Source organism: Lepidochelys olivacea, assembly GCF_965140295.1.
Source record: "Lepidochelys olivacea isolate rLepOli2 genome assembly, chromosome: 9".
Taxonomy (NCBI): domain Eukaryota; kingdom Metazoa; phylum Chordata; order Testudines; family Cheloniidae; genus Lepidochelys; species Lepidochelys olivacea.
In genome coordinates, this window is record NC_140419.1 from 34,258,723 (window position 1) to 34,280,563 (window position 21,841).

The 21,841-nt window shown below is 40.6% G+C and overlaps 1 protein-coding gene across 26 annotated transcripts in view; it reads right to left on the reverse strand.

The window, feature by feature from the left end:
- The window catches only part of LOC311526795 (uncharacterized protein), a 316,378-nt gene that overhangs the window by 147,980 nt on the left and 146,557 nt on the right, over positions 1–21,841 (reverse strand). For 6 of the 26 annotated variants that reach the window (XR_014713141.1, XR_014713153.1, XR_014713154.1 and 3 more), the window contains 2 exons: positions 11,074–11,181; positions 9,129–9,214 (listed from right to left, as the gene is read on the reverse strand). The exons of 15 other annotated variants lie outside the window; for them this stretch is intronic. The gene's annotated coding sequence lies outside the window, so the exon portion shown is untranslated. Of the gene's footprint in view, positions 1–7,250; positions 7,288–9,128; positions 9,215–11,073; positions 11,182–21,841 lie in introns of all 26 variants that reach the window. 5 more of the 26 variants (XR_014713151.1, XR_014713152.1, XR_014713158.1 and 2 more) reach the window with 4 other exon arrangements.

Below are 21,841 nucleotides of genomic sequence, written 5' to 3' on the forward strand. Positions count from 1 at the left end.
TGGCACATTGTGGGGAAGGAAGAGCCATGCTTCTGCTCACTCGCTTCATGAGAAAGTAGCAGGTGTGCAGTACACAATTCTCCCTTAAGACTCAAGGTCTGGGAAGGCCGTACTGGTGCATGGGGAGAGTTGAGTCCCGTACAACAGTGCATGGGGACACAGCCCTACTCAGAATCTAGGCCATAGCTGTCCATACTGTTGAAAGCTATCTTCAAAGTTAATATGTTTTGAATAGCTAGCTGGCTGTCAGGACCTTGTTTTTATTAAAAGCCAGCCATCTGCTTGGCAGACAGATATGGATTTATTATTTTGGATGCTTAGAGTCATTGAGACATCTTCCCCCATGCTCTGGCTGCTTTTAAGAATTTGAAAGTTTCATAATGTCAGAAAACACACAGATTCCCCCCAGCAGACTTGATATTAACAGTATTTGCCTACACAGCAGGCAAATTAATACAACCCTTCCAAGCCTCTGCCTCAGAATGTGTTGTGTGGGGGACAAGATGGCCTTTTGCAAGGTTTCTAGAAGGTTAACAGACGAGGCTCTGGTGCACCATAGGGGGAAGCAAATAATAAAGCTGTGGGGCCTTGACAAAGAACATCTGGCTAGACTCCTCTCCTGTTTATACTGCAGAATGAAGACAGGTTACAATCTAAATAGAAAAGTTAATTTTCCATGCTGCTTGGATCCATTATCGATTTTTCCATTGCTTCACAGCAACAGCTGATATTTTCTAAAGTGGGATAATATCCTTTTATAAAGCTGCCATCAGTATTGTTCCATTTATTTTGGGGGATGTACTTCCAAATTGACTATGAGGCACGTTGTCTTTTTCTTTTGTTGTTGGGTTGTTTTTTAAACAGTTTCCTCCACCTATGGGCCCTGAGTTACTGCAGGAGCAGTTATTGTCACCCAGTCCTCATTACCTCTGCAAGTCAGGTACCTGGATACTTGAGAGAGCCAAATTGCCCCTGCAATTAGCATGAGGGAAAGCAGAGGCCTGATTAATGCCAAATTAAACATTTGGCCCTCTGTGTGCCTCCATCAGCAAACTTAGTCTCTTTGTTTAGGATCTTGGGAAGTGTATTGTAAAATTTGCAAAACACAGACATGTCCAGTCTCCTGGGGGAGGCGGGACACTTTTTTAAACAAAAGAGTATGCATTGATAACTATAATCACTGAAGTGTATGCACAATAATGATACTAAAGCTGCATAGAAGCACATGAATGGCTGGAAGAACTGGCATTAATGAGTGTCAGTTTGCTAGCAGGCTGACTTCTGCAGCTCGCTTCTGTTTTCTGCTAGATGCTAGTATAGAATGAACCCGGCATACCTGTTTACTGAAGCTACAGAGTAGGATTAATATCAGCAGAGCTTACTGTTTAGCACAGAAAGGGGAATCACTGTGACCCTCAGTCACTTCCCAACTTCAGTTTCATTTTTCACCATCCCTTGATTTGCAATGGAAACTAACAAGAAAGTGTGTGTGTCGATTTCAGGCAGCTGAAATTACTTTTCCTATAAAAGTTCACTTGAGTCACTTCCAGTTGCAGTACTTCCAATGAATCTGCTAAGTTTGTTCAGGTTCTTAAAATAGAACCTTCCCCTGTGGCTTTGGCAGAACAGCCAGGATTTGCATGGTTATATTTATTTTGATTGGTTAATAAAAAATAAATTTCAAGTCTAATTTTCTTCCCTAATTGTTCAGGATGACATCACTATAATTCCTGCTTATGCTAGTGCAGAATCCTGGGGGAAGTGTGCTTTCAGGTCACCACAGCATGGAAAGGAACACTTTGTAATTGGAAATGGATGTGTCCTAGCTAAGGTCAGAATAACTCAGGAAAAAAAGAAAAATATGTACAAAACCCACATTCACACTGCAGAACTCAAGGATATCTACAGAGAGATTCATTTCCTTTTGCCCTGGTTGATCGATAAACTAGGGTACTCAAAGGCTAATTAAAAGAAAACCAGATGCAAAGAAATAGACCACAGTTACATGGAAGCATGATGCCTCCAGTTCAAATAAGGGGTGATCTCCACTGGAGAAGAGATAGTAACATTCAACATTCAACAAGACTTCAGCATTGCAAATCTAAAATCCCCTAGTCACTTTCTTTTGGACGATGGAGGGGTGAGTGAACAATATGGGACAGAGAATGTTGATCGAACAACTGCATATTTCCTTTTTGTTTGTGGAAGCTCAAAAAACAAGATCTAAATAGGGGAAGGATTGAGCACATATTGTATCATATCTTTATGTAGTAGCTTTACATCACCTACTCTACTTTGGGTAAACAGAACACTGTTCGTAATTGGTTGATTTTCAAAAGTAGAGTGAGCTGGTTTAAATCGGAACAAAAGCACAATAAAATGGAGACAATGGAAACCAATTTAAATCACACAGTCACTTCTGACTTTTCTATAATGTAACAATTAGAGTGTGTGTGCGCGCACGCATGTGTGTACATGACCATTCTGCACAGAAATGAATATAATAAATTACTAAAAGAAAGAATAGGAAAAACAAAAGGGAATTTTGATGACACAGAAAAGCTGTATTATAAGAGTCAGAGATAAAGGAGGGAAATGATCATCAAAAGATACTAGAAATCCATACTATAAACATTTCAAATAAAATAGATACCCTTGGATGTAGGAGAAAGTATAAGATATTCTACATATTATTAGATGCAGATTCCATTTTAGGCATTTTTGCCAATAGTTCTAAGTGGGCTCCATGTTATGAAGTGGTTATTATTACAGCTACCATGAATGTTTTTTTAAGATCTTGCCTCTACAGCAGCTCTTCTTGGTTTTTTAACAGTATATCCAGTGCAGGAAGAGGAAGGGACAGGCTCCCATCAGTGTTGTCCATTTGTAGGATGACAAATGAGAATGGGGATATGGAGGTAGCTATTACCACATCCGAGGTAGAAGCCAAACTTGAACAGCTTAATGGGACTAAATCAGGGGCTCCAGATAATCTTTATCCAAGCATATTAAAGGAACTGGCACATGAAATTGCAAGCCCATTAGCAAGAATTTTCAATGAATCTGTAAACTCAGGGGTTGTACTGTATGACTGGAGAATTGCTAACATAGTTCCTATTTTTAAGAAAGGAAAAAAATGTGATCTGGGTAACTACAGGCCTGTTAGTTTGACATCTGTAGTATGCAAGGTCTTGGAAAAAATATTGAAGGAGAAAGTAGTTAAGGACTTTGAGGTCAATGGTAATTGGGACAAAATATAACATGGTTTTACAAAAGGTAGATCATGCCAAACCAACCTGATCTCCTTCTTTGAGAAGGTAACAGATTTTTTAGACAAAGGAAACGCAGTGGATCTAATTTACCTCGATTTCAGTAAGGTATTTTATACAGTTCCACATGGGGAATTATTAGTTAAATTGGAAAAGATGGGGATCAATATGAAAATTGAAAGGTGGATAAGGAACTGGTTAAAGGGGAGACTACAACGGGTCACACTGAAAAGTGAACTGTCAAGCTGGAAGGAGGTTACTAGTGGAGTTCCTCGGGGATCGGTTTTGGGACCAATCTTATTTAATCTTTTTATTACTGACCTTGGCACAAAAAGTGGGAATGTGCTAATAAAGTCTGCAGATGACACAAAGCTGGGAGGTATTGCCAATATAGAGAGGGACTGGGATATCATACAGGAAGATCTGGATGACCTTGTAAACGGGAGTAATAGTAATAGGATGAAATTTAATAGTGAAAAATGCACAGTCATGCATTTAGGGATTAATAATAATAATTTTTGTTATAAACTGGGGACGCATCACTTGGAAGTAACAGAGGAGGAGAAGGACCTTGGAGTATTGGTTGACCACAGTATGACTGTGAACTGCCAATGTGATATGGATGTGAAAACAGCTAATGCAGTCTTGGGATGCATCAGGCGAGGTATTTCCAGTAGAGATAGGAGGTGTTAGTACCATTATACAAGGCACTGGTGAGACCTCATCTGGAATATTGGGTGCAATTCTGGTCTCCCATGTTTAAGAAGGATGAATTCAAATTGGAACAGGTACAGAGAAGGGCTACTAGGATGACCCAAGGAATGGAAAACCGGTCTTATGAAAGGAGACTCAATGAGCTTGGCTTCTTTAGCCTAACCAAAAGAAGGCTGACGGGAGATATGGTTGCTCTCAATAAATATATTAGAGGGATAAATACCGGAGAGGGAGAGGAATTATTTAAGCTCAGTACCAATGTGGACACAAGAACAAATGGATATAAACTGGCCATCAGGAAGTTTAGACTTGAAATTAGATGAAGGTTTCTTACTATCAGAGGAGTGAAGTTCTGGAATAGCCCTTAAAGGGGAGCAGTGGAGGCAAAAGACATATCTGGCTTCAAGACTAAGCTTGATAAGTTTATGGAAGGGATGGTATGATGGGATAAGCCTAATTCTGGCAAATAATTGATCTTTGACTATTAGCGGTAAATATGCCCAATGGCCTGTGATGGGACACTAGATAGGGTGGGATCTGAGTTACTACAGAGAATTCTTTCCTGTGTGTCTGCCTGGTGAGTCTTGCCCACATGCTCAGGGGTTAGCTGATTTCCATATTTGGGGTCGGGAAGGAATTTTCCTCCAGGACAGATTGGCAGAGGCCCTGGGGGTTTTTTCGTCTTCCTCTGCAGCGTGGGGCATGGGTCACTTGCTGGAGGATTCTCTGCACCTTGAAGGTTTTAAACCACAAGTTGAGGACTTCAGTAGTTCAGATATAGGTCAGGGGTTTGTTATAGGAGTGGGTGAGATTCTGTGGCCTGCATGGTGCAGGAGGTCAGACTAGATGATCATAATGGTCCCTTCTGACCTTAAAGTCTATGAGTCTATTATTTATTCCTACAAAGCTCCTATAGGACCCATAAAAAATGTTGCTAGTTAAAACAATCCTTAGGCTAGCACAGAACCAAGGAGCCACAGCTGTCTGAATCCGGCCTGGCTCCATGGCTCTTCCATAAAGCAAAGCTCAGGAGCAGGGGAGGATTAAGCCATAGACCTTTCAAACCTGAAGCTTCAATCCATTCATCCAATTACCATAAATAATATATATTCAAGTAGTACCTTTTATTCTATACAATTTGTCACAGCATTAAGAAATAAATGGAAATATAAGGCAGATTCAGGTTAGATATTCAGGTGAGATATTAGGAAAAAGCCCCTCACACTATGAGGATACTTTAGTGGAAAAGGTTGCCTAAAGAGATTGTACAATCCATGTCACTGGAGATTTTTAAGACAGGTTAGACAAAGCCAGTCAGGGATTGTCTAGGTTTACTTGCTCTTGCCTCAGTGCAAATGGATGGACTAGATAACCTCTTGAGATCCCTTCTAGCCTCACATTTCTATGGTTCTATGTAAAATAAACATCTGTGTACAGTACAGTTACCAAGTAGCAAAGGAAGAAAGGAATTTAGAGACATGCCCAAGGCAAACAAGATAGGTATCCGGGAGCGATATGAAAAGAAATGGAGTTGGTGAAGCAGAGAGATACAGGAAGGCTGTTTTGGTTTACTAATATTATAGTAACTATACATAATATGCGAGTCATATGAGTTTTGCAATGCAGTATCCAGTTTAGAATTACAAGACTATCACTTTTCAGCCAGCTTTTCTAGTATACAGTATGGATCTCACATTGCAGTACATCCATTTCCGTATCTTACTGCAAGGCTATGTCAGCAAACCTTGGAATTAACGTACATACGGCATATTCTACAGAGATCCTACAGCGCTTTAAAAAAGTTAAGTATCATGATTCGTGTTTTGCTCATCCAGAAAAGGAGGCAGAGCAGTTACAAAGAGCACCCCCATGCCTCACAGAGAGAATGGCAAAGTGATTACAACTTCTGTGAAAGGAAGACACAATTGTAACTAAGAATTGCACTTCCTGGGATTATTATTACTATTGGCATTGATCACTGTCTATTACCAATTGTAAGGAAAGTATTTCTTTTACTGGATTTTTTTAATAAAACATACATAAAATGTAAGAAAAGAAAGAAGTAGTGGGTGCAAGAGGAGCAAAAATAACACTTACTTTACCTTAGTAGCAAAAAGGAGAAACTCTACCTGTTAGACATAAGGCAGGAATGGTCCCCATGTATAATCAGTTAAGGTAATAAGAGTGAATGACATAATCCATTCTCTTTGTACTTTGTTCTGAGTCTGATCTCCATTGGCTTAGAACAGTTTGCATTCATCAACAATATTAGATTCAGCTCAGCCTGGGGACATGCCACTTCTGACAGCAAGTCCTCTTGCTCCTAGAAAGGCTTGCAAATGCCCACAAACACCTCCGCTCCCCTTAGGAGCTCAAAGCCAAACCATATTGCTTCAGAATGGGCAGAACACTTCCTTAAAAAAGAAAAGCGACACCCACATGCTTTCTCTCTTGAGGAAGCTAATATGTAAAATCTGTTTCCTTAACAAGTCTTTGTGGTCTAACCTGGTAGAAAACCAAACTGAGGAAACTCACAAACTTTGTCATGTTGCCACACAGAGGGCAGGCTGCCTTTCAGACATATCCCAACAACATTTAACAAAAAAACCTGCATGATTTAAAAGCTTCCCGAGGCAGTTCCAAATAAATTGGAGGGGGCTTGTTTCCATGATGTCTTCAGCTGAATTTTGGGCTCCTGTTACACTCTCTCTCTTTCTCTCTCTCTCTCAGGGCTTGTTTTTAAATCACTCTTTGTCCTGAGACGTACCAGGACAAGCTTAGAACAACTTTCCTGCTTTGTTTCTTTGCACTATGTATCCTCTAGCAGTAATGCATGTCACACACAGACTGAGGTGCCATTAATAGTTAAATATGGACAGCTACATAAACACATGCTGTGAAATAACTACACACAAAAATTGTGAATTGATTTTTGAGCTTAGGACATTGCTGGAACCCCTTGGGATGCACACACTAAATTAGAAATTAAAACATCCCCCTTCCAGCTTGTAGAACTCACACCTTTCTACAGAACTGGCAGAGGGCCAAGTGAATAATTTCCACAAACATCCTGAAAAATATTCTCAGAGCATTTCCATTTACACATTCTAAACATTTCCAGGCTCCATAATAAAGCAGACCTCACTTTTAAAAATGCAGTGCACAAGTTACACTGAATATCTAGTTCAACAAGTTTGCAAACATCATTCAAATGAAGAGTTGTTAGAAGTCATAAGAAATATCGGCTTTAAAGAAAATTGCACCTACCATAGGAAGAAGCTTCCCTAGCATTGCAAACAGCCAACTAAAAATAAAGTAAATAAAAATACCCAGCTCTTACAAGGCACTTTCCATCCATACATCTCAAAATACTTTACAATAGGAGCTCAGTAACATTATCCTCATTTTATGGATGGGGAAACTGAGGCACAGGCAGGGGACTTGATTTGCTTTTAAGATCATCAAACAGGCCAGCGACAGAGGTGGGAATAGAACCCAGGTCTCCTGAGTGCCATTCAAGTGCCTATTCACTATCTAAGTGAACTCAAGAGTAAGCAATTAGGATAATTAAGATTGAAACTGTTTTGCAAAAAGATCCAAGCTGAAAGGGGGCTATCAGCAGGTACTTAGAGATTTGGGAGAATCAGTTTTATGCATTAAGATGATTTAAGGTATAGTGGAACAGTATTCACCAACTTTGATCTATGTCGAGAGCACATAGACATATAGCACAAGTGGGGATTCTTTTTGTGTGTTGGAAAATAGTTAAACTCTGAGCAAGCTGGAATGGTATTTCAACTTGGACAGTTGGACTGGAATTTAACCAGACTCTGTTTTGTATAGGAGCTCTCGGTATGTGCTGGCTGCAGTTGGCGAATATACAGGTGCACACTGAAGTTTTTCAGAAAACACATTACTTAGTAGAGACTGTACCCTTACACCAAATCCACCTGGGAATGCCCAGTGCCTTCATCTGACAACCTGAAGTAAATGGAGGGGAGCAGAATGTCCCATTCTTACTATCTGGAGTCTTCAGAGGTCTCTCAGTGAGGCCCCCTGTGCTTCCCATCCCTTAAATTCATAGTGACGATCATCCTTTCCATTCTCAACAACTGAATAAGAAAGGCTGCAACTCCTGGATTGCTACTTACTGCAGTTTGTGGCTTGAGATGCATCAGGCTGAATGAACCATGAGTTAACTACGGAAACAGGCTGGAAACACTTTCACTTGCTTGTGTGTTGTTTCTATCTGGTGATGGAGGATTGGGGGGAGTCATCTGACTTCTTAATGTTTCAGCCTCCTACTTGGATCTCTAACTCCGAGGTAAATTTTTTGTCAATTCTCTTCAGGAAGGTGGGTACAGAAATCAGTTTGGGAAATTAACACTTTCATTTTGTAAAAGCAGTGAGACCAGTTTAACTACAGTTCTGCGCCTGCTGTCAGCAGTCTGAAAAAGACGAGGACACCCTGAGATATATGAGCTGTGTATACCTTGTCCAAAAGCAATGCTTCACACACTCCTCTGTTATAGTGCAAGTCACTGTGGGAGATCATTCTTCTCTCTCCTCGGATAAGCCCACTGAAGCATATACTTAAAATGTTTAATGAAGCTTTTGCTCTATGCAAGTGCAGCATCATATAGAGTTGGAATGCTAAGCACTGATTAGAGCTACTACTTCAGAATGCCTCTTTCCTTCCCCGCCCCCACATGCATACACTGAATCTGATTTGTACATCAGAAACTGTACTTTCGTGATGTTATGAGCATGCAAAATGGATTATGGTTTCAAAACAATGTTTATAAAAGGGAGATAGAGGGGGAAACTTCTACTTTTGTCCAGACTCCTTTTTGAAAAGTAAATTCTCAAGAGGAATATTCTAATCTGGGGAATATGAACTGACAAGTTTTTTTCAGTTCATCGGTGACTTTCTGATGAGTACGGATAAACAGATACATAGATAGGAATGATTATTCTCATGACTTAACAAATGAAAGTGTTTCTTATATTACTATCACCACCAGAATGGCAGTATGCTCTGTTAGGCAGATCACAGGACTAGGAGTGAGTGAGAAATTTCTGGGTTCTTTGTCATGTAATCTGTCTCAGTTTCCCCATCAGTAATAGGATAAGAGTAATACTTACCTCTCACGGGAACTATATGATTTCATTAAGCTGTATTGAGTCAGCATACTGCAAGTCACTCAAACTGTTTGGATTTGCAAAGCTACCTGCAGTGTGAATGTGCAATGCTTTAATCACTTGTCATTCAACACAAAAACAGACACGTTTTTAAAAAAGAAAAGGAGTACTTGTGGTACCTTAGAGACTACCGATGAAGTGAGCTGTAGCTCATGAAAGTGTATGCTCAGATAAATTTGTTCATTTCTAAGGTGCCACAAGTCCTCCTTTTTCTTTTTGCAAATACAGACTAACACGGCTGCTACTCTGAAACCAGACATATTTTTCTAGCTAAAAGGAATCCTCTGCTAGGTAAAAAAGGAAAGAATAATCCACCATACAATAGAACAAGGGGGCATCTGTTGTATCTTTTGCCTTATATACAACAATAGTATTATGAAGAAATGACAGGGGCACAGTGGGATCCAAACAACAGTGTATATTACATGCATAACTTACTTACAAATAGACTAGCTAGCCAGAAAATGGAAGTCCCTTCCTGCAGAAATAATTTTAATTTTTTTGAAGAAAAAAAATCATCTCAACTCAGGATAAAAAGGCAAGAATGCTAATTTTTTTCAGAAGAATTCCATTTCAAGAGAACCAAAACAAAATGTTTTAGATTGCTGTATGCCCACCTGGAAGTCACTTAGAAAGACAAGGTGGGTGAGGTAATATCTTTTATTGGACCAGCTTCTGTTAGTCAGAGAGACAAGCATTCAAGCTTACACAGAGCTCTTTCTTCAGGTCTGGGCACCTGTCAGTTTTACTTCCTGCCTGCAGGTAAATTGACAAGAGTTGTTCAGGTGGACAGCCAGGGAGCTGCCATTTCAATTTTCTCCATTTTTTTTTTTAAAGTTTTCTGGCAAAACTAAAATTTTCCATGGGGAAAAATTTCAATTTTGCAAACAGGGCATTTTCCATCAGAAAATCATTCAAATGGAAAATTCCCAACCAGTGCTAATATATCCACCGCTTTTCTAGCTGGTTTTGAAAACATAGAACACAGTGAATACTACGGGAAGGCTCACAAATTATCTGAAGAAACTACACCCAACTCCTGTCTGCTACAGCACTGTATATGATACATGGTGTATACTTTTTATTTATTTTTATTAGGCCTGTTTCTCAGTCTCTTAGAATGAGAAAAAAGAAGTAGAGAGAGAGAAAACTGAAAACAAATTCAATCCTCTGTTCTCTCTGCTCTTTTTCTTCCCACAGTCTCTCCTAAACAGAATAGGAACTCAGTGAGATTGAAATTCAAGTTCTGCTGAATTTCTAGAGCAGAGTTTAACTCAGTGGAAGACAAAAAAGGAGCCAGGGAAGGAACTGATGCAGATCACATAGGATTAGGGCAAGATTTTCAAAAGTGACTAGTGATTTGAGGTTCCTCAATTTTTAGGTGCACATTAAAGCAGCCTGGTATTCAGAAAACAGTGAGCAGCCATGGTTTAAAAATCAGGCCCTTTTAAATGGTCTTGAACTGGACACTGGAAAAACAAAAACCACCACCACCCAACACACAAAAAAGGCAAGCAAAAATCATTCTGAAAACTTTGGTGCTAGAATCTATAGCAGGAAGTTTTATTGTCAACTGCTGGAAATGGCCCACCCTGATTATCACTACAAACGCCCCCCCTTCCGCCCCCCCCGCCCCCCGCTCTCCTGCTGGTAATAGCTCACCTTAAGTGATCACTCTGGTTACAGTGCGTATGGTAACACCCATTGTTCCATGTTCTCTATGTATATAAATCTCCCCACTGTATTTTCCACTGAATGCATCCGATGAAGTGAGCTGTAGCTCATGAAAGCTTATGCTCAAATAAATGTGTTAGTCTCTAAGGTGCCACAAGTCCTCCTTTTCTTTTTGCAAATACAGACTAACGCGGCTGCTTCTCTGAAACCTTACCTTAGTATGTTGCCTTTGCCAGGATCTCCTTCAAAAACCTCTGCACAAGGTCAAAGATGGCTGCCTGAGATTTCAATAGAGGATGCTGTAAACTCCTTGAAACATCTACTAAAATAGAAGATATACATTCTTTTGAGAAATGCTATGAGCTGTTGGAAGATGTTCACCAGAGCCAGTGCTAGGCATAAGCAATTGCTTCGGGTCCTGAACAGTTCAACGGGGCCCCTAATTGCGAGGGGGGCAGGGAAATATTCCTGCTTAGGGCCCCAAAAGGGCTAGCACAGCCTCTGATGTTCACACACACCCATCTTTCTATTTGACTAGAAAAGGGAACTAAATTTAACTTAAGACAGACAAATGTCCGTAGACCAGCAAGTGCTAATCCACCTTACTGAAGTGTTCTTTTGGTCTTGTTTGGTTGGCTTTTGGTTTGGTTTGGTTTTTTAATACCAATCACCCAGTAGGGAAGGAATCTATTCTGAACCTTGAGTACAGAGCAGTGGAAGTTTTACTATAAAAATCAGAGCAGATGGGAGGTGAGCTGGCAGTACATACATACATATTGTACTATCATTCACCCATACAGTATAAATATACAGTGCAAGCATAATTACATTGTAATGAACAAGTCATCATTGCAGATAAGTATTAAAAGGCATCTGCTTTACCCAACTACGGAGGCTATAGCTTAAAGGCAATGCAGAAGTTGACCTCTTTACACATCAGCTTTTCACGCATTTGCAAACATCCTTGTAGCAACGGCCTGACTTTGATGAAAGCTGAATGCATACCTTCCAGCTAATGAACAAATATTGCTCAGAAATAAACTACCAGGGCTCAGAATTCTTTTTTCTTTGTTTACTGTGTTCCACTTTTCTATTAATTTCTTAAGGAGTAACTACTGGGTTTACTACAGCTACATTATATACAAACTAATGTGCCTGTATGAGATATATCTCTGCTGTCTAGACGGAATTACAATTATAATCTCTCCTTGTGTTGTCTGATAAATATAGGACTATTAATTTGTGTTTGTTTTTTAAAAAAGCATCCATCAGCACCGCATGAAAAGAAGAAACCCATATTGAATATCACTCTAAATAATATCCAACAAGAAGAGAGAGACTGCGTTCATTTCACTAGCAAATCTTACTCTATTATATACAGCACACGTTCAGCACAGGCTGCGATAACACAAGCCTCTGAACACTGGTCTGTCTTGAGATGGAGGCAAGCCTACGTCCAATGGGAAACTGAAATCCTCTATGCTGACCCTCTTCCAATCACCTCTTATGTGGGGAAAAAACACATCAGATTTTTAATTTCTCTTTTCACCAGAAAATAATATATCCTGCTTCAAGTCAAGTCACACAACAGTACAGCTCAGGATTTCAAGAACAATCATCTTTGCATTCTGCCTAGAGAGAATCTAGTCTCTTTCTATACAATGTCAGTTTCTCTGTACCCAAGTCTGGGAAATGCATAAAATGGAGGAGTGGGCTTTGTGGGTAGATTGAAGACCCCATCGCCAGGATGTCAATCCACTAGCTGTCTTGAGCACTACAGTTACCCTTCAATCAAAGATAAAAAACTGTAAAAATCCAGACATGCTATTCTGCAAAGTGTCAAAAACTGTACTTTTCAGGACATTTTTCCTATTTCAGTTTTTGCAGAAAATAACATGGTCCTGTCTGAACAAGCTTGGTCTGAGTTTTGATACATTATATATGAAATATAATAGGTAAGATGGCGGCAAATTAAACACTGCAAACCTTACTCAGGCAAGTGGTTCGTGATCAGTCACATTCTCTACAATGGTTGCAGAGTAGCAGCCGTGTCAGTCTGTATTCACAAAAAGAAAAGGAGTACTTGTGGCACCTTAGAGACTAACCAATTTATTTAAGCATAAGCTACAATGAGACTACTAGTGTGAGTAAGGATTGTAGGATAAAAGCCTATTTTTCTAGATAAGTATTTTGCATCCAGGATACTTCTACTGTATATATTTACTTGATTATATATGTCTCTTCTGAAAAAGCATCCTGTGACGGTGCCCCCCATAAGGCTTTATGGAAATATGCTTATGAATGTATATATGACATAACTAGAATATTTTATGCTACTTATGCCATGTAACATATCTCTGTAAAGGTTATGATCTACTGAATCTATTAATCCTATTTGTATGCATGTATCATTTTTGTATTTGAAGTTATGAATATTGGCTGTGTACTAGCTTGATTTTTAAGTAGCCTTTGTAAAGCATTTGGTCAGCTTCTTGAGAAAGGAATGTGCAAATTAAGTGCCCAATCAAGAAGCACTTAAGGAACAATGGATGTTGGAAGACTCCAATCCACATAAGAAGTCTTTCTGGAGACATTCAAGATACCATGTGCGCAATGGATGCTACTTGTAAGTTCTGAGTCATGCATAGACATGTGACTTGCCCATGTGACTCCAAAACCTCATCCTTTAGCTGGACGTTGCATAGGAGAGAGGAGGGGGTCTCCACCCACAGGAGAAAGTCTATGTAAGCCCATGGGAGACCCCTCCATTTTGTCTTCAGCTGGCTAAAGAGAGAGCCTCTCCACCCCTAAGGGATACCTGAAAGAAACTGGAACAAAGGACAGTAACTACAGGGGGTGTGAATGATTGCAGGACCCAGACTAGAAGGAAACTAGTCTGAAAAGAAAGCTTACTGGAATTCCTCTAAGGGTGAGGTTTTTATCTGTATTCAGTTTTCTTAGACATAGACTTGCATGTTCTATTTTATTTTGCTTGGTAATTCACTTTGTTCTGTCTGCTATTACTTGGAACCACTTAAATCCTACTTTCTGTATTTAATAAAATCACTTTTTACTTATTAATTAACCCAGAGTATGTATTAATACCTGGGGGTGGGGACAAGTAGCTGTGCATATCTCTCTCTCCCTCAGTGTTATAGAGGGCGAGCAATTTATGTAAGCTTTATACAGGGTAAAACAGATTTATTTGGGGTTTGGACCCCATTGGGAGTTGGGCATCTCAGTGTTAAAGACAGGAACACTTCTTAAGTTGCTTTCAGTTAAGTCTGCAGCTTTGGGGCACATGGTTCAGACCCTGGGTCTGTGTTGGAGCAGACTGGCATGTCTGGCTCAGCAAGACAGGGTGCTGGAGTCCCAAGCTGGCAGGGAAAGCAGGGGCAGAAGTAGTCTTGGCAAATCAGTTGGCAACCCCCAGGGGGTTTCTGTGATCCAACCAATCACACATCCTAACATAAAGCAGGGCTTTTCTGGTGGAATCTGCTCTGTGTTTTTTGTCCCTCCCCTGCTACTAGAGATATATAGAAGGGTTGATAAATCAGCTAGACAGGTTTACTGTATACATGATCCAGGCTGCTAAAAGACTAATAACTCCACATATGGAATGCCATTATTTTCCATCCTATTCAATTTCATGCTTTCCTGAGCTTGGCTTCTGGTGTTAGCTTTTGTCAAGATTATTGCACTATTATTCTTAACAAAGCATAAAAATGTTTTAAATGCTACCTCATATTTTATTGAAATAGACAAAAAATGAACAGGTAATTTTAAAGTTAATTGCATTGAACTTAGGGCTTAATACTGCACCTGATGAACAAAATGGCAAAATTCCCATTGATTTCAGGGACAGTAGGATTGGGCCATTAATTTCTCTTTGTATTGCCATGCTTTTACTTGCTGTCTTAACCCCTAGGAATCAGAATTCTCCCATGCTTATATTCTACTAGAAGCATTACAATCTTTATGTTGCCTGTTATCAAGGCAGAAGCTCCCCTTATGCAAGAAATTGAAAATAAAATCCTCTGGGCCTGATTCTGGTCTAACACCAGTTTTATGCTGAAGTAACTCCACTGAAGCCAATGAAGTTATTCCTGATTTACACCAGCATAAAGCAGATGAGAATCCGGTCCCACCAATTTAACCTCTCCCAGAGAATTGGGATAAAAAGCTAGTTTTGGACCCAGGTTATTTATTTACTTATTTTACTTGCAAATAGTGACATAACTATTGAGGCAATACTACTGATTTGCAATTTAGCTCTGCACGGAACTAATTTATTTAAAATGTTGCAAACTCCTGAGCTGCAAACTTGAGTCAATTCATCCCTTTTGCAGAAAGCTCCTCTCGTTATCAGCTGTGCTGTTACTCAACAATTGCAGCCTGTTAGTGAGTTTCAGTAAGAGAGCTCTTTCATCTCTTCTCAACACAAGAACATTTAATAGCATGATGGGGAAATCCTCAAAAAATGTGATACCTTAGCTTTAGCCTCACAGAGTTCAAAGCAATTCAAACTTTCTGAAATTTAATCTAATCTACTTGTAAAAGCTGCAACTAACACTAGAAGTAGGAGTGAAGATAAAAGATTGCATAACAGTCAATGAGTGGTAGAAATAAATATAATTAAAATTCTGCTACTGTAGAGCAAGGAGAGCAGTCTCCAGCATTTTTGAACTCTCAAGTCTTGCATAGGAAAAAAGAAGGAAAGAGTCTGGCAACTCTATACTTTATTTACAGTTTACCCATTCAATTCCCTACTCACCTTGGAACTGCATATTAAGGAGAAATGATACAGACAAGGATCCAGAATACAGTACTGTGTAGTTTTGTAGTCCTTATTTTATTAAAAGAGATGTGAATTAAATGAAAAGGAACTCAAAGAAGGATGATTAGAGCTATGCAAAATATTTGTCTCCAAGCTGAACATACTAAAAATATGCCCCCTTTTAAAGTCTGTGGTGCTTAATGAAAACAGTGTTTCTTTCCAGCAAATTTTGGGTTTCAAAAAATTGAAGGTTGTGCATGAAATTTATTTGGACTAGCTAGAGGTCAGCACTCAAATATCAAGCAAACTTACTTCAGATTTATCATACACTTAAGTCTTGACCTCTCATTGGTTGAGCCTAACCAATGTTAACCATTATAATTAGCCATTGGAACAATTTATGAAGAGTATTGGTGGATTCTCCATCACTGGCATTTTTTTAACTCAAGCAGAGGATTCCTTGTAGCTAGAAAAACATGTCTGTTTTTATGTTGAATGACAAGTGATTAAAGCATTGCACATTCACACTGCAGGTAGCTTTGCAAATCCAAACAGTTTGAGTGACTTGCAGTATGCTGACTCAGTGCAGCTTAATGAAACCATATAGTTCCCGTGAGAGGTAGGTTAGTATTACTCTTATCCTGTTACCGATGGGAAACTGAGACAGATTACATGACAAAGAACCCAGGAATTTCTCACTCACTCCTAGTCCTGTGATCTGCCTAATAGAGCATATTGCCATTCTTCTGGTGATTGCAATATAAGAAATACAGTACTTTCATTTGTTAAGTCATAAAATAGGCATTCCTATCTATGTATCTGTTTATTCCCACCAGGCACTCATCAGAAAGTCATACATGAACTGAAAAAAACTTGTCAGATCATATTCTCCTGTTTAGAATTTTCCTCTTGAGAGAATTTATTTTTCAAAAAGGAGTATGGACAAAGCAGAAGTTTCCCCCTCTATCTCTTTTTTTAAACATTGTTCTGAAACCATAATCCATTTTTCATGCTTATAACATCACAAAAGTAGAGTTTCTGATGTACAAATGAGATTCAATTTGCATGTTGGGGGTGGGGACGGGAAGAGGCATTCTGAAGTAGTAGCTCTACTTTCTAAAAAGTATAATCTAGGGATTATTTTGGGGGGAAATGCTATGGCCTGTGTCAGGATGCTGGAATGGGGGAGCCAGGAGGCCATGGCCGCACTTTTTACCAGCCATAAGGGTAAGTGAAGGCAGGGAGGTGGCAGAGAGGAGCAAGCAGGGGGCAGAGTCTTAGGGGGAAGAGGCAGCGCAAGGGCAGGGCCTCGGGGAGAAGGGGCAGCATGAGGGATGGGGCCATGGCTCCGGCGCTGGTGGCCCCCCCACTTTTAGGAAGCTTCCATCAATCCTGAAGTGTGACATACAGGGGGTCAGACTAGATGATCACTATGGTCCATTCTGGCCTTGAATCAATGAATGTGCTCAGGAGGCTCAACAGAAACCTTTGGGGACTCCTTCTCTCAGCGGGAGAACATTCTGCCTTTGCAGTATTCAGAGAAAAAACATGGAATTCATTTGCTGCCCTTATTTACTTGGGGATTGTGATTCCCATGCCACTTGCACCTTCATAAATGTGGGCACATTTGGGACTCTAGCATTTTATTTTCTCCATATTAGAGATACTAAATAAACTTCACACTTATCAGTAAACACCATTTAACTTGGGAGAAACTTCAGAGTACTCCAATGTTGCAGCCCGAAAGGTATTCCTCACAAGAAGAGTTTACGGGCACTGGGAGCAGGAGATGCTGTTCTACATTCCCAAAAGAAAAGCGTATTGCTCTTAAAGAGGCCCCATTATCAAGTGGCCCTAACTAGTCATTAGGAAGAGGCGTGTGGGAAGCAGGCCTTGAAGTAACAGAATAGCTCTCTCATTTTTGACCTACCTCCCCAGACAATTCTTAGCAACTGGCTAACTACAACATTTAAGTCTGATATATCTGGGAGATGCAAGCAACTGACAAGGTACTTATCAAAATTAGGGCCAGGGAGGCAGACAGATTGCTGCTGATGTCAGTAAATTTGGAGAGAAGGAATCTTATGATGTGTCAATTCAAGTGGAGGTATAGCTGACAGGCTACCATGGAGCTTGAGTGATAATGGTGAGACAAGGAGCGGGAGAGTAAAGGTTAGGTGTGATAACACAGTGTGGCCAGGAGTTGTTTGTGTGCGCGAGGGGACCCTGCTATACCCCATTGTACGATGACAGGGCATTGGCAGGGACAGGTCAGATTCAGACTGATACAGTATGATTTTGTGTGGGAACAAAGGCTGGAGTCTGTGTGCACAATTGCGCATAGACATTCTCTTCTAAACTCTGCCTGCTCTTTGGGCACAGCTGCAGACTGTGCTGTTGATCTGTGTCCTGCCTGCCTGCCATGAATTCCAGCGTATCTAAGCTCACAAACCTCTTGGTTAATGCCACGCTGGCAAGAATGGTGGCATACAATGGTCCCTTTTGACTTTTGGGAGGTTTGGGTGGGGATTTCTTGTAGTCATGGCAGACACAAGGACTAGTTAGACCGCTGACATTACGTGCGTGCCCACCCAGCAGGCTCATGTTGATGGCAAATGTTTGTCAGGAATAGGGGAGGTGGCACCAAGCTGCAGAAGCAGCCTGCAGGCAGATGCCACATTCTACCTGGGTAGTCTCAAAAATACATATATATTTTTACACATACTAAGAGAGGACAGTCAATAGATGAGTAGGTGACCAGCTTCCCCCTGGTCCCAGGTTAATGGCCAATGTAACATATACCACTAGCTTTCTGTAGCACAGCTAAATAAAGGCAGCCTGGGGGCCTCGGCACACTGTGACTCCCTATCACCACCCTACACTGTGACCCTGCTTCCATTTACAGTGAGGTCCACCCTCCACTCCCCAAGCAGCAGGGTAATGAAACAGGCCTCCTCCTCCATCTCAGGAGTGGTAGCGGGGCCCTCTTCCCCTTGCCTATAGAGAGGCAGGGTGCAATACTTGGCAGACCCACTGTGCTCTTCCCTGCCTGCCACAGACGTCTGTTGGAATGGTATTCACAGGGCAAAGGGATCTTGGAGTTAACTCCCATTGAGATGCAGAGGACTTTACACCCTCAAAATCTATCGTTTCAGGCTCTCTTTAGACTTAGGCAGACACCACTGCACTGGGAACACTCTGGTCTCAAGCTTTCTCTGCAAGCCCAAGGTCTAGGAATTTTCATTTAGGGCTTGTCTACATGGAAAAGTCATACTGATATCAGCTGAGTGTGAATTTAAACAGTTATAGTTACAGCCTGTTTAGACAAGTCCTTGGGATGTTGGGGGGATGGGATGAGTAAGCAGTTATTAGGATGTAACCAAAATGGCTCCAGCAGCTGGGCTATGAGCATGGGCCTGCTGTATCTATACCTGAATCCAGCCCTGCAGCGTACTCAGTTTTGTACTGCAGTGAACTCAGTCACTCTTACCTCATCAGAAATTCCACTGAACAACAGAAATCACTCCCATGTGCAATGAGTTGAAGTGGCTTGTTACATTTTCCCTTGTTTCAATGCACAAACAACCAGAGTTCCAAAATTAGGTTAAAAGTGAAAATCGGCCACATAAACATTACTTGGGACAAACAGCATGAGAGTTTGCATGAAAAAAATAATCACCAGCAGGATTTGGCTCTCTATGATGAGGGAACAGCCCCACAAGTTGTCTGCCTTAGAGCTGGTAAGAGGGGAGGGGGCTGTTTACTTGGGGATAGTTTCAAGAGGATGGGGCAGCTGCAATGTAAAGTTGTGGATTGTTAGGCAGCTTGTGTAGTGAGTATGGAATAACTGTCAAACTAGAAGTGGGGAAGATCAGAGAATATTTGGAAACTAGGTGAGTTTGTTGACATATTTGTCTGCAGTACCACACAGTAGCAGTGTCCCAAACACAAATTCTGCCTCTGCTGAAGTCTGGTAGCTTTAGAGAAGACAGATGCTCAGTATTGGACTTGGAAGCTCACATTACAAAACCTGCAGTCCTAGGAAGAGCCTGTGTACACCAGTCAACTTCCATTAAGACATGCACAGTTAAGGTAACTTGACCCACCAACCAAGTAAACAGCCTAGCCCTCTTCCAGCAGAGCCCATCACTGAAGCCTGAAGCTCAAATTCATGTGTACAAGATTTAGCGAAGAGGAAAATAAGTGTGTTAGACATTTCAGAAGGTGGGAACAGAGGCCCCAAGACTTCTCTGAATATTTCAGTTTATAAATACCTGAAACAGACTCCAGAGTGTGTAATTTGCACTACTGATCCTAGGAATTAATAGAAAAGGTAGTGTGTATTGTAAGTAAATTACAAAATAGAACATAAAGGAGTGCCTGTTTTTAAATTTTTCATCTTGACCTGGTATGAGATTTACATCAGGGAAGAAGGGGCTGCTTCCCATCTTACACCACACTCTCCCCTCTCTTCTCCTCTCCTTGACTCAGTCTATTTTTAAAGTGCACTTTAAAGTGCACCTTCCAGAACTGAGCTGTCCTACTCCCAGTTCTTTTACCTCTCCTGCACGACCATGTACCATAACCTTCTGGGGGCAGCTATTCTTTTCAGTAACTAACAAGAAGTCATGCTTCTAACAAAACCACTTTAGCATGGTGAGGGATTAAAGCACTGTGACAGATAAGATGACCTGCTGGGACTGGAACACGAGACAGAACATTGGAAGAGAATCAGGAGAACTGGACATTTGCTGCTTAGTTAGAAATAGCAGACAGTTCACTAAAAAAATTGAATTGAAAAACAGAAACAGGTGGATGCCCTAGGAGCATATTAATTCATGTTGGCTTGAAAGATAACTGCATTTTCATTACAATCATGCCTGCCCAAATGGCTCCTTACTCCAATAATAAAGGGGTTTACAATGACTTTCAGCCCAAAGCCCCCTGACCATGTGCCTCTTACAACTCTTCCTCTTTGCTGATAACAATCCACAGTAACATTAAGGCTCTGAGAAGACTCAGGTATTGCAGTGATGGGGGGCATAAATTATGTAGTTCTGCAATACTCTCTACCTTAACATTCAGAGCTTAAGACAAACATGTAAACAAAATTATATTCTAAGATATTTCCCACACTGAAGTCGTTGAGGCTGCATAATAGCTAGAATGTTTCTGAGTATATGCAGATATTACCTTTCCTTTTAAATAACAGATCTCCTGATGAAAGGGGTGTATGGATTTTTAATATAAGTTTATCTTTTGGACATTTTAAAACAAGCTGGTCGTTTTGGGAGTCACTAGTTTCGACAAGAATATTTTGCCATTTGGTATGGCTATAGGTGCATAACAGATGTAGAGATGAGGACAATCTCCCCCACCCCACCCTCCAATAAATATGTGTACTTCAGTTTTCCTACTTGATGTTACCCAGCCTGACTGCCCAGAGTTAAGTGAAAGGAGGCTTTTGGGAGAAACCAACAGGAAACAAAACAATGGTAAAGATAAGAAAGTCAAGGGTCCCGTAAGGAAACAGGGAAGCTATTACATTGGGGAATGTCCCCCTAGCCCCTGCCTAGCTCCAGGTAGGCTGGCAGTGTTTATTCTTCCCAGGCCCAAATCCTAGGATCAAAAGGGAAAACTTTTGAGAGACTGGCTAAGGCAGGAAAGGTTTGTGAGGGCAGTAGTGGCTAGAGAGGAATCTCTGACCAAGAAACACAAAAGATATTGTAGGAGTCTGTCATTCTTAGCCCAGAGAAGGGACATCAGGGCTCAGTGGACTTACCCAACACTGGCAAGGAAAGAACAAAACAGAACACAGGCCTATAGGCCTTTATTGTTTTAAACACCTGCCTGATTACTATGTACCTTTGGTGACAGGTTTCAGAGTGGTAGTTGTGTAAGTCTGTATCAGCAAAAACAACTAGGAGTCCTTGTGGCACCTTAGAGACTAACAAATTTATTTGGGCAAAAGCTTTCGTGGGCTAGAACCCACTTCATCAGATGCATGGAGTGGAAAATACAGGAGCATGTATAAATACATGAATACTCCCATCTTTTCATGGATTTATACCTGCTCCTGTAGATTTTTTTTAAGGCCAGAATGAACCATTTTATCATCATCTGATCTGACCTCCTGTATATCACAGGCCTTAAAATTTTAATTAGAGCTGATTGGAGGACAACAATTCAATTTCACAGCAACTTG